The sequence below is a fragment of the Chanos chanos genome, chromosome 2 (assembly GCF_902362185.1).
Source record: "Chanos chanos chromosome 2, fChaCha1.1, whole genome shotgun sequence".
Lineage (NCBI taxonomy): Eukaryota > Metazoa > Chordata > Actinopteri > Gonorynchiformes > Chanidae > Chanos > Chanos chanos.
Genome location: NC_044496.1, coordinates 50,000,315 through 50,014,389, shown reverse-complemented (window position 1 = coordinate 50,014,389; position 14,075 = coordinate 50,000,315).

Sequence of the window (14,075 nt, the reverse complement as noted above, 5' to 3'; positions counted from 1 at the left end):
GGCTTTTACACTTTGGCAGAATGTTTGTTTGTAGTGCCATAATGTGGTAAAATACTGAAAATTAATAATACAGAAGACGGTAATAGCAATAATATAATCCACGAATAATTCCCCTGAATGCTCTTAAAAATGAATAAATATTAAAATGGAAAATTAGAAATTAAAACGGACAAGACAAAGATGCTTTGTTTGTCTGTTTTTGTTTGTCCCAAGTAAATTGAATAATGTGAAAAGGAAAACCTTCCATTACTTTCATGTCAGTATTTCCCAGTTAGTTGTCATGTTGTTGCGTTACATGGATTATTTCTGAGGCTGTATGGAGATTTTGTAGATGTCAGGTCGTATCAGTGAAGCTGAAGGTACTGTGCACATTTTCATGTGTTTTTACCGCATGCGTTATTGTTTGCATGTGTTCATTTTGCGAAATGAGAGACTGTTAAATACACAAATAAATGCAAATCCAGTGGAAAGAGAGATCCAAAATCATCTGGTCCCAGCTATTTTGTTGTTTAAAAGTTATTTATAAGCGAGATTTTCTTTTTTTTTTTTTTTTTACGGATTTTATAGGCAAGTTGCTGGTTGCTAAATGGACCGCTCATCAATTTTACAAGTCACCTTTTTGGTCTAGGAGCTCCATGGAAATAGAAATACGCTTGGCCTGCAACACGAACACCCATTCAGTCCGTCATTTTGAGCTTGGATGATTTGTGTGGTTTGCTTCCATGGCAGAGAGGCGGTCTCCAGACAGCAGCAGTTAGTTGTAGTGTTAAGTCTCTCTGACTGTGGAAAATGTGGTTGCTCACAGCAAAGCAACTACAGCCGATCACATACGTTGCAACATTTTAATCATCCACAACATGATACTCTCTTACTTGCTTTTAAAATACATAGACCCGTTTTATTTACCTCTAGCTCTATGTATTCTCACAGTATAGGACTGCTTGTGAAGAGCCACTTCCCTAAGTATGAGCAGTCAATACTGTAGATTATGTAACTGGTATTTTTTCTCAGTTCTTTCCAGTTTTCTTTGCTCGAAGGTACTTGGGAGTACCTGCTTTGAAAATCAGGTGAATTACCTATCAGATAAAGTAATAACAAGATAAAAGTTTTGCTTCGTTTTGGATGTGTAGACATACTGTAAAAACATGTAGAAAAATATCGATCACGTCACTGTCAGAAATGACAAACGCAGCGCTCGTTCTTTCTCAGGCCTCTGCAACAGGAAGATGAGACACAATCATTTTCCCTGCCCCCAACTTCCATTTTCCTATCACTTTTGTATTTTTTGGAAATGAAAGACGAGCACAAAAATTGATTTGTTCAAAGACCATTGGTTTAAATGTGCCGTCAAGTCCCTCTTTAATACGATTCCTTTTATTTCAGTGAAACTGTCGGGGGATTCGCAAAAGGCAAGATTAAAAAAAAAAAGCCCGAATCACATGAATTCTCTGTCTTTCAGAACTCATCTGTCACTGTAAAAGGAGGGCTATTCTTAGACGTGGTGGCGTTGGCTACGGAGGGAGACGAGGAATAGGCCAGCGTTTGTATCACTGGATACGACGATAGCTCACGCTGGAGAGAAAGAACCGCGTTCACATGCCTTTAGTCAAACCGCCAATAATGAAAAGAGTGTGGGCGGCCGTGTGTGTGTGTGTGCGTGTGTGTGTGTGTTGGGCTCGAAATATCAGCCTTTAATCTGCACAACATGGGCTGAAATGAGCAGGACAAAGAGGTGGTGTTCTGTCGGTACCAGCATGCTCTTGCAACTGACCGGTCAACGTGGATGGTTCAGCATCAGTGGTAAAATGAATCGAAATTGATCGATTTAAGGATGTGATATAAATTAATATAATAAGATGATCTAATGAGGATGTAATGATTGGCTTGTCGTAGCCTTTTACAAGCACACACATGTACGCACATGCTCAGTGACTCCCCCTCCTTTGTGCTCTGTCCTCTACTGAACTCTCTATGTGCCACCATGCCTGAGACAGTGAGAGGTTGACAAAAAGGCTTTGAAAAAAGGGACACACATGGAATCATCTCTCCTTAAGATCAACCCCCCCCCCCCCCCCCCCCCTCGCCTTAGCATTTACCCAGTTGCAGACACGTATGTGTGTGAGTGCTGGTCCTCCATACCCCCCACTTTTGTTTGTCTTTTCTTTTCTTTGTGAACAGGTGAGTTCCTCAACAAAAAGCTGTCTCTCACATTTTTCTACTGCGCCATTGGCTCGCTTCTCGTTTGCAGATCTCTGTGCTTAACCGCTAGAGCCTTTTATCCTTTTATGGTTTTGGCCTGCCTATAGGTTCTCTCACTGTTATACCTCTCTCACTTTGTCTCCCTCTCCTACACTCCTCTGCTATTTCCTTTTTTTTTTAGTTTGAACTAGTTCCATCAGTACTGTTGTCTCTTTCTGACAACTTTTTTTGTTTGTTTGTTTAAATGAATTTCCCGAATCACTTCATAGCCAAAGTAGTCAATTAAGTTTGTGTAATTTGTGAGATCTGCAGATTTATAATCGCTTTTGGTAAGGGAATGGCGCTGTGGTTCAGATTGAACTAGGAGAGTCTCTCTCTCTCACAGTGTGCTTTAGTGGACACCAGCTCCTTCATGCAGCCTGTTAAAGTTTCAGCTGGAGCCAGTCGTCTGTCGCCATGGCTGCTGCTAGTCTATGGTCACATGGCTCATCCTTGGTGCTCTTACATATTCCTGTTTGCGCCAGTCATGCCATAAAGACATTTGAGGCTAAGTTACAACACCCTGGATATGTCTTACGTGGCCATACCAGAGGAACAAGCATTTTTTTGTTGCTGGTTTGCTGTCATTTTTCTCTGTTTGTTTGTAGTGAAAACAGATTGTTGTTATCTGGCATTCGTGTGACATCTAAACTTCTTTGCGACAGTGTCCTTCCCTTTTTTTTTTTTTGGCCACTGTGTTTAATATCACAAACACGATAATTAATGTACTAAGGTGCACTAATGGTATCCACGTTTCCTGAATTACCGTGGCAGTTTTTTTTTTTTTTTCTTTTGCCCACAGCTTGCGTCTGTTTCTTTCTCTTACTCCCTCTCTCTCACTCTTTCACCCCTTTTCTCTCTTTTTTTTTTTTTTCTTTTTTTCTCCCTCTCTCGTGGTGAACAGTAAACACGTCGGCTTGGAGCATAATGTTCAACTGAAAGAGGTCGACCTCGCGCTTCAGGGGCGTCACGTTGTATTTGCCGCCCTGAATCTCAATACTTTTGACCTTTTGACTATCAGACAACCTCCTTCTTTTCTCCATTTCACAGCCAAATGTTTGTTTTCTCTTGAAATGGGCCAGGAGGAGGTAGATCTGCTGGACAGGTGTTAATCTCCAAGGCCTTCTTTGCCAAGCGTTTCGGACAGCTGTATGGATCTTCGCAGCCAGAAGCTGCCATTGTTTAAAACAGACTGGTCTGGTATGGTACAGGTTTTTGCCCCCCCCCCCCCCCCCCAAAAAAAACCTTACCCCATTTGTGTTGTCTTGCTCTCTCAACCTTGAAATACCAAATGGAGGGAAATCTGGAGTCATTAGGAGACAGGTGGAGGAACACAGTAGTGTTGGCAGAGACAAGGGCTTTGTGTGTGGTCTGCAGATCCCTCCCAAAGACTTTCTACTGTAACCCTGTACATGATCTCCAGGTCTTGGTCTACATGTCCCTTCTCAAGTGGTTTAGAACCAGAACGGTGGTAACCAAAGAAGTGTTTGGGGGCAACTAGCCCACAGTTTAGCAAACAGACTGTATTCTGGTTGTTCACAAGGCCTTTTTGAAGGTTTGCAGTCCTTCCTTCCTTCTTGGAATTAGTTGGGTTGATGAATGGGTAAGGTAGATAGATTAGGGTAATCTGACACTCTATGTCCGCAACCCCTTCTGTTTCTTCTCATCTCCTGTCTCCTCTTCTTTCTTTTTTTTCTTTTTTTTTTTTTGGATGATGTCACCTTGTGGAACCCCTAGTGTTGGATTTCGCCCCTAGGGTAGACAGAGGCACCGCTGCACCCCTGAAACGTGTCCCTTGGGAGGCAAAGATAATGGATCTCAGACCCCCAGCTGACCCCCATGTGTGTTCTGGTGGAGCCATCAAAAACAAATGGTTATGATGTCAAAGGCTGAATAATGTTGTCTGACAATATAATGTTGTAACAGTAACAAATAGTCATATCAGATTATTTTCACAAATATTGCTTGACTGTCATCAACAGAACTGTCCTGTTTGCGTAAATGTTTTTCGTTTGCGTACGTGTGAGTTGCTGTTGTTGTTTGTTCGTAGGCGGCCATTGTGCCGTAAAACCTGTTTTGTTCACACCTTACCCAAAAAAAGAAAGAGAAAAAAAAAAAGGCACATCCCCAGTAACCAACTGCTCTAATTTTCACTCTCCTCCTTCTCGAGTTCTTTGGTGCCTCTGCGCTCCCCCAGATTTTTTATTTATTTATTTTTTTTATAATAGAATTCGTTCTATAAAACTATAGAATCCATTTTCTTATCCCCTCAGGCATCTTCAGTATGGCTTGAGACCACGAAACAAATTGAAATTCTTTGCCTCTTTTTCCCTCTGCACCAGGTCTTACTAAAACGAAAGAGTGGGTAGATGGAAAGAAAGAAGGAGGAGAGAGTTTGTGTGTGTGTGTATGAGAGAGAGAGAGAGAGAGAGAGAGAGAGAGAGAGAGAGAGTGAGAGAGAGAGAGAGATTACCGTCTTTGTCCTCAGGGCTTCTCTAGAGTAATGCTCTCCCTCATGAGCTTCTCTTACAGAGATGGCTCATTCTATGAAGGGCGAACATTACCTCATGTTATTTGATAGCATTTCTGCATTGAATGTAAATGCCCCTCCTTGGTTCTGTGACCTCAGATAAAATATCCTAATGTAAATGAATTGTCTTCTGCTGATGCCTGTTTGTTTGTGGCATTAAGTGTTTGAAAGACGTCATCCTTTATGATGGCAATGTGCTGTAATATGTCATTGTGTCAGAACACAATATGGAGTCAAAAGTGTACTGAATGTTAATGAATCTTGTGGAATGGCTTGCAGGCGGAGGCAAGGGTATGGGGAAAAGGTTGATGTGGGAAGGGTAGGAGAGGGAACGGCGGTTGTGGTGATGATGATGGTCGGGGGCGTGTGTATGTGTGTGTGTGTGTGTGTGTGTGTGTGTGTGTGTGTTGGGGTGGGGGTGTTATGTGGGGTGGGTCAGTGGAAAGCTCATTCATCATGCGGTGCCTTTTGGGAAACGGAGAGGACTCTTGCACACAATCGCTGTCTGTTGCGGCGTGTCTGCCTACACGATAGGGAGTGGAATGGTATACGCTCATTTAGATACAGACAGCTGATCCTTTTCTGTCTCTCGTGTGCCCCCTCCTCTTTTTTTTCCCTCCTCCCATTTCATTGACAGTCTGCTCCTTTGGAAAACTGGAAAATTCCATTGAATCACAGTACCTCTTCTGATACTTGGCATGTTACTTTGTGTTTGTTGAACAAAGAAACGTGTGGTAGAACTTTAAAGTTCATTGTCAACATGTAAAGCAGGAGAAGCAAGGTATTTGGCTTAGACACAAAAGAAAGACTTGTATGAAAAATCCCATACTTGTGTTTTTTATTTTATTTTATTTTATTCTATATTGTTCATTTATTTTTCTTTCACCTAGAGAACGAGTGATGGAAACAGACAGCGAGGTGACAAGAGTGTTTCTGACATTCAGTCTCTGATCAGACCTGATATGCCCAGACCCTGTTGTATTAGAGTTGTACAACAGAAGTCAGCTCTGACATTGATGCTCTTATCTGTCTCAGAATGAAAAGTGAGAACTCTATATCTCACCTATCTGGGAGAGAGATTGGCTGCTGCTTTTCCCGTTGACCTTGACTGGCAAATACATGCAGCTGGATTCAGAACAGTGTCCACAGCATCTGTTAATGTTCACCATCAAGTCCTGTTTTTATGACTACGTTACTAACCTTTGCCTTGACGTGGAAATTTTTAACCAGGGAATAAGGCCCAGACTCTTTACAGAAAAGACAATAGACTGAGCTTAGTTTACTCTGAATGAATCATGTTTAAAAAAAGCTAATAACTATATATGTGTGTATGTGTGTATGTATGTATGTGTGTGTGTTTAGAGAACGTAATGAGAAGATTTGAGAAGAAAAAAGCATCATTTAGAAACTTTAAGATGTCTTATTTTAACAGTAGTGTAATGCTGTGATGTCACATGATGCTGTGTCAGTTAAGATGAGAGTTTCAGACATATTGTATCAGTTTAATGGGTACAGTATCATGTAGGCTCTGATGTCCTTTAGAGGGTTTGGGAGGAGGTCTGGAGCATATGGGGGGTCTGCGGGTGGCAGAGGGCTTGGCCTGTCCTGCTGTGAAAGTTACTGCCGGCTGATGTCTCCCTGTACGGCCTCAGATCTTTGAGGGTGAGGGAAAACATCAAGGCAGCAGCTGACATTGATACATGCAGGGATCTGTGTTTTCCCAACCTGACTCTTCTCAGTCTGCTGTCCAACACCCACCATCTTTTACTTCCTATATCAAATAACAAAGGGCCTGTCCATGCTCTCTGTGTAACACACACAAGCGCGCTCACACGCACGTACACACGCACAGTCACTCACAGTCACTCACTCACTCACGCTTGACAGCATTACACATCCATTCATCTTTTTTGGGTCAATATCTGCTTTACTGACATACTAGCACATACACTTTATAGTTGTTTGACCATCTACAATAACAAACCTCTCTGTTGAATAATATTCTTAAGCTCACTATAAAACATAAAGCAGATGGCCAGTATTGACAGTGGAGATTTTAAGGTATTGTAGTAGTTGCTTTTAGTCTTTATGTGTAGGTCTAAATCAAAAGTGAAATATATCAATTTTAATGAGGTCTTGTCCATCTCTCCTAGCTCCCCCCTATTGTCTCTGCTTTAGCAAGATCCCAATCAATAACCACCAGAGACACCTCAGTGCCCATTTTTGGATGGAGAGCTTTGCTGGTCTCTGGAGTAATGAAACAGTCCGTTTTCCCCAAGTTTTGCACGGCTTGGTCTCTCTCCCTCTCTCTCCGTCTTACAGTCTGGGAGAAAAGTGCGAGCCTGCACTCTTTTGAATGGGCTTTGTTTTTCTCCTAGCTCTGGCTGGGCCAGGTTTGGAAATGACTATATTTGAAAGAGTGTGTGACCTATTTGTCTAGAGGAGAGCCTCCTGGGTGATAGCCATGTCAGATAATCTCTTCCTCTTCCTCTTCCTCATCAATCTCTCACACTAATTAAAGAAGCGGCGCTCCAATAAAGCTCCGGTGCGGCTTCGCTCCATTACTTATTATCTGCTAGATATGTTCTGCTGCCTCCAATCCATCTGTGCCTCTAGTTTTACTCAAGAACATATCTTTTTATAGAACGCTACATATAACGTCTTAGCACTCACTGTCTTTTGTACCTTGCAGTAGTGTTGTTTGGAGAAAGAAAATGTAGGTTATGGCAATTAATTTCACTGAATTCCACAGTGAATTGTCTCATTTGTTTGTTTATTTATTTATTTACTTACTTACTTACTTGCATCTCCATAATGATGTAAACAGTCAGTTTAATTGACATTGGTTTTCATGTCCTGGACATTTGCAGGGCCGCTGGAATGCAGTGTTGTAAAACATTCCTTTAAGGTATAATAAACTGTCTGTTGTGTAAATTGAGTTCTTGGGATCGATTTTAGCACGTGTGATTTCTTTTTTTGTTGTTGTTTTTTTCGTTTTTGCTTTTTTGTTTTTTTTGTTTGTTTCTCTTTGCGGTACTGCTGTTCTGCCCCCGTACTGACCATATGTCGATCCATCCGTCCCTCCATCCATCCATTGCTAATCACGGTATGACTCAGCCAGTGAAGCCTACAATATGAGTTAAAGACTGTAATCTCTGGACTGTCTTCTCCTCTCAGGCTAGACTTCATATTGCTTCCACTCCTTTGGCAAAAGAGTCAATGTTTTGTTGCAGCTCTTTTAAACTTTCATTTATTATTGAATCTGTTCAAAAGGAAGATCTGAATTATTTACGTACGAGTGAGACATGTCATGACGCATCCATCCCCTCCCCCTCCCCCTCCCCCCCCCCCCCCCCCCCCCCCCCCACCGCTATTTTCTTCTTGCTATTTTTGTTTTAGTGACATTAAAGTTTCACCAGTTTTTTTTTTCCTTTGCTCTTTGTTCTAATGGCTTGGCTTAACGGCTGCCTATTCAGCTGTAAGTGGTTTGGCCTCTAATAGTGTTTTATAATGGACTCTCACACACATGCCGTGTGTCTCATGTCTTGTCGTCTCAATGAAAAACGCAGCGCCTCTCTCAACTGCATGCACCCATCCGCATCACCAAAGGGGTAATGCCTTTAAAACCAAATACACTGTACAAAGCACTTATTAATCCCCCTCTGTGCATGCAGCACAGTGGACATTTTGGCCATTAATTAGAGTTGAATCAATCATGTAGAGTCAATGCATCCAATTAGGAGATTCTATTCTGGTATCGGCAATGGGGGGGTTGGTAGGGGTCTCTCAGGGCGGCGTTTGCCATTACTTTATTCACCATCCTCAAGTGTTAGTCATGGCATACTGGGATCTGTTGACTCTAAGATGGTAATTACTGGTTCTCTCAGCTGAAGAGCAACAAAGGGGAGACTATGCGATTGGGAGGAGCTGCAGTTAGGGTAACATACGAGTGTGTTATCGGAGTCATCGTCATTTCTCTCTCTCTCTCTTTTTTTTTTTTTTTAAGTCTGTTTCTGCAGCTGTTCACAGGCAGTTTTAAGAGCAAGAGCTTTTTAAAACAAAGATCCTTTTGCTTGTGTACCAGATCGCCCACATTGTTGAGACAACTGGTTCACAGTTATGTTTCCGTGACGTGTGACTTATTTTAGCGGGTACGCGTTGGTTTGCGATATCCATTTGCTCCAACCTCACTGTATGAAGAAATGAAAGTTTTTCACATTTTCACTGTACAGACCAAGCAACCTGTTCTTCCATCAAGCTTTCAGTAATGTGTAGATCTTTTATAGTGTGGGTGCAGGAGCTACGCTGCATGTTCTCTCTGAATAATGAGAATGTGGGCATGTAGTGTAAATCGTGCTGAATATAGTCTTCGCCCCTCGTCCTCCCTCATGACATCAAACACACAAGACACCGCCATCGCCCCAAATCCAGAGTCAGCTCTTTTTCCTGACGACTGTATCCGTCTCCCATGGGAACTTGGGATTTTTTTTTTTTTTGCTGCATTTTTTTTTTTGCTGCATTAATCAAAAAGTAAACCTGCTTTTCCCTCAGGAGGACTTGACAGAAGACAGTGGAAATTAAAGTATCTAAGGGTGGCAAATGTACAGCGTAGTTGCACAATGACCCATTAGAAAAACAGTGCACTATCGCTTCTGCTCTGTAAATCATTGTCCAGCTCTAGTTTCAGGTTATAATGGAGCAGATTTTCGAGCATGAACTAGTGTTTGGAATTTGAAGCTTACATGGTCGGATGACTGCAGCTGTGCTACAGGGTTACCAGGGACACTATAACTAACTTCTTTGTTGTGGCTATTTTCACGGCAGAACTGCAGAGTTAAGGCAGAGTGTGCGTGAATGGGAGAAATAGGCGGTTCAAAAACAAAATATAAAATACAATACAAACACATGCTTTACCACCTTTTAGACAGTATAGTTATAGCTTTGAAGTCTATCTCACCATCCTTGTTCTGGAATTCAGGGCAAGGTATCCCTCCATTCAGATGTGGGTCAGATCCATATATCTCCAGTGTTTTAATGATCTTGTGGACAGATGGATCTCTTTGCTCCCTGTACATATGTAACCTTTGTTATCTGTGCAAAGCTGAAATGGCATTTATTTTTGGCTATGGTTGTGCAGCGCGTGAGCCGTTTTTGGATTTTAAAGTGTTATACAGCAGAGCCGATGTTCCACTTCCAGAACCGACTGCATTCTGGAATGTGTGTTCTAGAACCTCAGAGCATTATCTGGCAGTGGTGTTTGAAAGAGAGAGGTTGACCCAGCGATGTGTCACCACATCTCACACATGTCTGTGGCTGTGACAGTCAAATTCACTAGTCTGACTTATTACCCAGCGGCATCGAGACTTCACTGTGGACTGCATTCACTGCTCCTTCAGAGAACACAAATGATTATTGATGTGCCTGTCTGACCATACTGGTTTTTGAATTGGCTTCCAGTATTTGTTTAGTTTTTCCTCCAGGTTCTTTTTTTGCCCTCATATCAAATAGAAATCTATAGAGATATTCATAGCTACCGCATTGATTCCCCGAACATGATATGGTTATGACAGCGCTCCTTCCATCCCAGCCCCCTACCCTGCCAAAAATGATAAATTACTCGCTGCTACTGACCCCTCCTCTCTCATTGGTTGTCTTCTGAGCAATGCAAACTTTCTGTTATCTTAAACCAGACACTACTGTGTGCAAGGACCCATAAGATGTAGCCTATAGCCTGAAGGGTTTCCCTTAATTAGGTATCATTACTGTGTCACTCACCTCCCTGTGTTGCTGTAGGGTGTTCAAACCTTCCTGGAACCTTACTGGATCTCGTGGGGATAACCCTGGTGAATTGTAAGATTGGGAACAGCAAGGGCGTACACCTAACCTCAGTCAAAGCACTGGACTACCTTAAGAGTTCAGATCAGGCAAATTGTGCTTTAAAGTCCTTTTGATAAGGGTGACTAAATATTTTTTTTTTTTTCCGGACTGTTCTTCAATGAAATGTCAGAGAAGCTTATAAAAATGATTGTATGACCTCCCGCTCAGTTTTCTATTCAGGACCACTGGGCCAGTGTCAGAAGCTCGTCGTAGAAAGCTTGGAAGGGGTACTTTGGGCTCCTGCCTCTCAGGAGTAGATTAGCTCTGTCACTTCACAGATGCGCACTTCAGGAGGGGAAAGAAAATGGTAATTCTGTCACTGGCGTTAGTCTGAAGAAATGATGTTTGAAAGTCACTTTGAAATCAGAAGTATTAGAGGCATAAAAAGGCATTTCCCCCCAAACTCCTCTATCCTCCATAGGCGTGAAATGAGCTTTATGGGCAAAAGGAAATGAATTTGAATGTTTTGCCATGCAGTTACAAATGATGCAGGTTTTACATTCATATTGGTGGGAGAGGGAGTAGCTCCAGAGACACGTATAATAACTGTGGCAAGACACAGTGCTCCTGTCTCTAAGCTTTTAATCACGTTCTGTACATTGGCCTTGTGAAAGAGAATTTGAAATTTAGATTGATTGCAAATTGATGGATGCCCAAGGCAAGGAAAGCTGAAGGACCAATGATTTGTCTCTGTTAGACAACTTCTGTAAAAAGGTGTATCAGTCTATGTAAAGCTGTTGTAGCTTTCTTAGGCTAGGCGGAGGACATTTGTCACTGTGTGTGTGTGTGTGTGTCTGTGTGTGTGAGAAGCGAAGCATGAGGGAATGAATAAAACACTGAATGAAAGGGCTTGCCTAAAGTGCTCTAGCAGGTGGGAGTTTGGAAGGAGTGCAGGTCTTTTTAATAGGGAGAAGCCAAAGTTGTTGGAAACAAACAAACTCTTGCTAACATTTCCGACTGATGACCATAAGTTGTTTTACGTTAATCTGACTTAAAGACCTTAGACATTTTACGCTCTCCTCGTTTTGACGTTCAGGGGTGACCGTGCGAATTGCCCTCCTCCTTGAACCACTGCCCCATAGAATGTAGTGGCCAGGGTACGATTATTGGCGTACTTAATCCCAGCCGATGCAGTTCCCTTTTGCAAATTCAGTGTTTTTACAACGGCTGCATGTGTTGTCACTGAAGCCAGGCATTCACTCCGCAGGCCCACAACAGATTACATCTGTAACTAGATTACAGATTAAGGGCTACACCTCCTTGACCCAGATCATACTTAACTAACACCTGTTGGATTGCAGTGTAACGTGTTGTAATTGGACAATCCCCTCGGTAATCTCCACCACAGATCCGAGAAGCAGAGTGGGTTCAGGAGCAGAGCGCTGTCCGGCAGGTGGGCAGGCAGACAAAACAAACCAAAGTCCCTTCCTAGTTTTTTTGGGCCCCCACAATGCAGGAATGTACTTATTAGTTTGGATTTCTCTCATGTGGTGAGAGCAATTTATTTCAAATGCCCGTACGTTAGACTTCCAAACGTCTGCTAATGTAATTACTTTGTTCTTTGATTGTTTTTGCATTTATTATTGATGGTTTTTGTTCTTAATTTGAAATATCAGGGAACAAATGAAAGGGTGTACACTGAGAGCATTTCTGGCATCGCTCCTTTGATCTCTCTTAAGAAAACCGCTTTGTATTGCTCTTTTAATCATAGTTCCACTCATTGACTTGGCTCACCCCTGTGATTTGAATCAAGTAATTTTTGTGGCCCAGAATTAAAGCAAACATGGCGGCATGAATACGAAGCAGGGAAAAAAAAAAAAAAAATCTCTGCCTATTTCGCTCTTGCTTGGACCGCGGTAAAACGACGGTGCCTTTCAGGCTGGAGGAGAAGCCTGTCAGGCCCGCATACCCTGTCCCAAAGGCTCAGCATGACTCTTCGTTCCTCAAACAGAAAAGTTGTCACACAGTTGCCACGGCAAAAGCAGTTACCATGGCATTACCATGGAGAGCGTGCAGTTGCTAAGGCGCTCGTGAGAGAGTTCGACGGAACATTATTTATTACTGTCAAAGCAGCGGCGGAACATAGAGATCCTGGAGGGCTGTTGTGACCCTGAGTCTGCCGTTGGCCCCAACATGTTCACTCTGGCATTGAGGTTACCCCATACGGAGAAGGACTGAACAGCCCTGTCCTCCTGCTTTTGTTCACACCTCACTACTCAACGCTGTGCCATCAAACTTACTTTGCACCAAATATTCCTAGCGTCACTTCTCAAGGACTCGTTTTCTGCCAGGCTCTTTCATTCCGATGAATGTAACAATCACCATGTTTGACTAGATCCTCAAGCCCACTCTGAATGCTTTAAGAATGACGACATTACCACAACATGGTTTCCACAATGCCAGGGAGTCTCACTCAGATAGAAAAGATGTTTTGGACTGAAATCAGACTTAGTAAGTGGTCCCTTGACCACAGCTGGATTCAAATTTAAGATGCAAATTGAACTGTGTGTGTATGTAAATGTGCGTGTGTGTGTGTGTGTGCGCGCGTACATGCGTGTGTGTGTGTGTGTGTGTGTGTGTGTGTGTTTGTTCAGTGGGGTTTTGCAGTTGATATCCTGTCTCCTCTCCTGTCTCATTTATCCACCAGTGTGGCTTTGGCCAGGTGCCATCCCAGGCTAACAAGACTGAGCACCCACCATCGGAGTAACCCCAGACTCATTTCCATTATCTTATTCCTCCTCTATGCAGATTTTCTCATCCTCAGCCTTACAAGTTTAGTCATTTAGAAACAAATTGAACTAAGGGCTGTTATTTTTCCTCTGGGAGAGGTTATTTCTCTTCCGCCCAAGAGGGAATTTTTTTTCATCCTGATCCCGTGGCCCATTGGAGTTTGTCGTTCCTTCATCTCCCTTCTTCTTTTCTGCCTTCGCCCTTTCCTCCTCAGCCCCTAGCGTGCCTTTTTAAAGAGTTCATTCGTGCATGTTTTACTGTCTGTAATGCTCTGTGTGGATTAGCTTTGGCTTGTGATTCTAATTGGAATAGCAGCGGTGACTTGGAATAAAAAGATGGTTCTACGCTTGTTGACAGATACATATCTGCCTCCCTTTCTTGTTCTATATCAGCAAAACATCTTTTTAAGATATTGGTAAATTGTCGAAAAAAGAAAAAAAAAGAAAAGAAAACAAGGCGTATCACTCTGTGCAAGGTCAGTCTATATTCCTTCAGTCATGGTGACTGGTCTTGTATTGAGTAATTCTTCCTCTTGTCCGGTGCCCTGGTGATGTCTGGTCCGGTGAATGAGTTTCCCATCAGCGAGGCTGAGGAAGGCTGGCCATCAGAAAGGCATTAGTCTCAGACGGTCTACCACTCTCATGCATGACCAACTGACTGTGCCACTCTGTCACCACGGTACAGCTCCAGCCGCTCTGCT